Here is a 4283-nt window from a genome sequence, read left to right on the forward strand (position 1 = left end):
AGATTAAGATTATTTTTAATATTTTATAGTTTTAATTAAATATTATTTACTTCTTAAAAAAAATAATTAATATCTTTTAATTTATTAAAATCCTTAAAATCTTATAAAGGTTTTATTAATAATATCTATTTCTATATTATAATTAAGGTAAGCCTATACTTTAATAATCTTATAGCCTTAAGCCTTTATTATAATTAAAATCCTCCTTTTAAAGTAAGTTTTAAAGTCTATTTTTAATTATAAATTAAAGTTATTTTAAAGATATTAACTAAAAATTAACTTATATCTTTAATTATATCTAGTTTTTTAATTTCTTTATTTAATTTATTTTTTTAAATTTAAGGTAATTTCTTAAATAATAACCTTTCTTATAATAATTAGAGTATTTTATAGAATTTATATCTTTTTCTTTTTCTTTTAGGTTAATAATAAAAAAATAATTTTAATTATTTTCTTAAGGTTATTAATATAAATATAATTTAAGCAGTTCTTAAGGTTAATAAGGTTTCTTTTTAAATAATAAAAAATTTAATAAATTTCTTATATATTTATTCTTTTAATTTAAAGTATTTTAAAATTATTATATTAATTAAATAAGTTTTTCTTTAATTTTAAAGAAATTAATATTTCCCTAAAAGGCTATAATATTTTAAAATATAAGTAAAAGTTTAATATAATATTAATAAACTCTTATAGTTATATTAAGCTTATAAAAAAGGTAATTTTTAATAAAAATAAAATACTTATAGAAATCTTAAGGAGATTAATTAGGTTATTATTAGGTACTTTTTAATTATATAGTTATAAGTATTTAGTAATTCCTTTTATCTTCTATAAAGATAAAAGACTATTTTTTAAATACTTTTTAATCTTTCTTTAAGTCTTTTTTTTCTTTCTTTTATTTATTTATTTAAGTAGTTTAATTATATAAGCCTTATATTTAATGCTATATTATTACAGGCAAATAGAATATAGCTCTTATTAATATAATATTATTTTTAGGCTTCCTTAAAGCTTTAATTTATATTATTTAACTATTTATTTTATTTTTAAAAGGTAATTAGGTATTTAAAGGTAATAATATTTTTAGCTTTTATTTCTTTATTATTACTAAAAGTAAAGCTATTTCTTATTTATTATTACTTTATTAAGGTATTATTACTTATTTATAGTAAGTCTTTAGTATTAAAGTTAAATAATTATATAAATAATTTATTCTTTTTTTAGGTTTTAAGGGGGTTTTATAATTTACCTTTATTTTCATTAAGGCATTATTTTAACTTATTTTATTATTATTAAAAGGTAAGCTTTTCTTTTAGCTATTTAATTCTAACTTTTAGGGCATTAATATATATAATATAGGTAATATAACTAGCTATATAGGTTACTATTTAAAAGGATTCTTTATTACTATTTTAAGTAAAGTTATTATTAATTCTTAAAGGATTTATTAATAGCTTATTAGGTTCTATACTAGCTATAGTAATTCTTTATAGGTTTATTATTATATTTACATAGTTTAAATAGAAGCTTTAGAATTATTATAATAAATAGATAATAACTAAATAGGCATAATAGTATTATATTAACTAAAGCTTAAAGAAATAGGATTTCTATTTAAAGGGTTTTTATAATAGACTTAAGGGGGTCCTAAGATTATATAATAGGAGGCCAGTTAGCCTTATCACCAGGGCGTTATTATAAGCCCTTAATTAAAATAATTAAATTAATATAATTAAAAAATAAGATAATACTTAACTAAAAGGATAATATATTTAAGGCAAATTATAAAAAAGGATTTTAAAAGTAAAAAATAAAAAATAACTTTTTTTATTTTAAAGATAGGCTTTATATACTATTAGAACCTAACCTTAAAAAGGAGATATTAAGACTATACTATAATAACCCTTTAATAAGGCATTTTAGCATTAAAAGAACCTAAAAGCTAATTTAAAGAAAACTCTATTAAAAAGGCCTAAAAATTAATATAAAATAGTATATATTTATATATTATATTTATTAAAAGATAGTATTTAAGAGATATTAACCTTATAAAAAGCTTAAAAGCCTATTAATTCTATTATATCCCTTTAAAGAGGTCTTAATAGATTTTATTATAAGACTGCTATTAATACTCTTTAAAGATTAATAAGTTAATATAATCCTAATAATAGTTAATAGATTTATAAAGTTTATATAATTTCTATCTATTTTTACTAAAATTATTATATTTAAATTAGCTAAACTCTTTTATAAGGAGATTAAATTATAGTTTAAAGCCTTAAAAGGTATTATCTTTAATAAAGGCTTTATATTTAAAAATATATTTTAATTAAAATTATATTATTACTTAAGAATTAAGTAAAGACTATTAATAGCTTTTTATCTTTAAATTAATAAATAAATAAAGAGAATAAACTAAATTCTTAAATATTATTTATATTACTTTATTAAAAATAACTAAAATATTTAATTAAAACTTCTATAAATTGCCTAATTTACTTATAACTTAAAGGTTAATATTATAATAAATATAACCCTAAATAAAGCCCTTATAGGTTTTAACTTAAAATTCTATATTACTATTAAGGATATTAGCTTAAAGAGGGAAGTCCTAAAAGTTAAATATAAAATTTAAAAGCTATAAAAATTATAAAATAAGCTTATAATATATTAATAAAATATAACTAAAAGGCAAGTTAAATAAAAAATAAACTTTAAATAAAAATAATTAATTATATTTTTAATTAAAAACCTAAAACTTAAAGAAAAGAAAAAAAAGCTAGCTTTAAAATTTATTAGCCTCTTTAGGATTATTAAGTATATTAAATTATAAATATATTACCTAGCCCTATTAAATTAATATATAAGAATATATAATATTTTTTATATAAGCCTCCTTAAAGTATATTAAATATATAACTAAAAGTATAATAATTCCTTATTAATATTAAACCTTAAAGAAAAGGATAATTAATAAGAAGTTAAATAAATTAAGGATAAAAAGGAAATATATAAAGAATTATATTATTTTATAAAATAAAAAAAATAGCTAATTAAATATAATTAATAGGTTATTATTATAGATATAAAGAATACCTTATAAGTTATTACTATTTAGAAAAAGTCTTAAATAAAGTAAAAAGGCAAGAGATTAAAGTTATAAGTAAAAATAACCTTAAAAAAGAGAGAATATTTAAAAAAAGAGTTATAATTAATATTAAAAGGCTTAAGCTATAAAAATGCTATTAAGAAAAATAAATAATTATAAACTATAGATAAATCTCTTTCTATTTTAACTTAAAACTATTAAATAAAACTATAATAATTATAATATTAAAAAGCTATTTCTTAAGCTAATTTATCTTCCTTTATAGTATAAGCCCTATATAAACTATTAGAATATTTAAGTAATATATTTTAAAAGCTAAAGTTATTAAAAGGAGGTTAATTATACTTTTAAGGGATTAAAAAGGGATATATAATTACTATAATAAAAGGTTAAGAACTCTCTATAAATAAAATAAGACTAAATATAATAAAAAGCTATATAAAGAGAGAATAATAAAAAGGAAATAAAGTTATAGCCTTTACCCTAATAGAGATTAAAGAGGTAAATATAATAGATATTTAAAGATATTAATAAAGATTTAAACCTAATATAAAGCTAAAAGTAAAGATTTAGGTAATAATATTAAAGTTATTATAAAGATTATTAATAAAACCTAAATATATAAAATAGTAAAAAGTATTAATAGTAGCCTATTAAGCTATATATCTTTTATTATTTTCCTTTAAGTATAAGACTTATAAATCCTTAAATATAATTTAAATCTTTTTATTAATATTATTTTAAAGAAATAAATATATTTTAATATAAATATAGTAGTAAATTATAATAGCTTAAATATATAAAAAAGTAGCTTTTTATATTATAACTTTATTAATTAATATAATAAAAGAGATAAAAAAAAGAACTTATAGGCAGTTTTTTAATATTAATAAAGTAAAAGTTAGTAATATAAATAATCTCTAAATATAAAAAAGCTTTTAATAATTAATAAAAAATATAAATAAGTTTTATATAGGTATTATAATAAAGTTTAAAATAGTTTTTTTTATCTATAAAAAGGATAGCCTTATAAATAAAGTTAAGGATATAATAAATATCTATTTAATTTCTCTTAATTATAGCTATAAGACTATAAGGAAATTAGTTAAATTAGTAATAAGAGGTAATAAAGGAGAAATATATAAGTAGCAGTTATATTTATATTTATTAT

Source organism: Fusarium fujikuroi, chromosome FFUJ_chr04 (genome assembly GCF_900079805.1).
Source record: "Fusarium fujikuroi IMI 58289 draft genome, chromosome FFUJ_chr04".
In the NCBI taxonomy this organism is placed as follows: Eukaryota; Fungi; Ascomycota; class Sordariomycetes; order Hypocreales; family Nectriaceae; genus Fusarium; species Fusarium fujikuroi.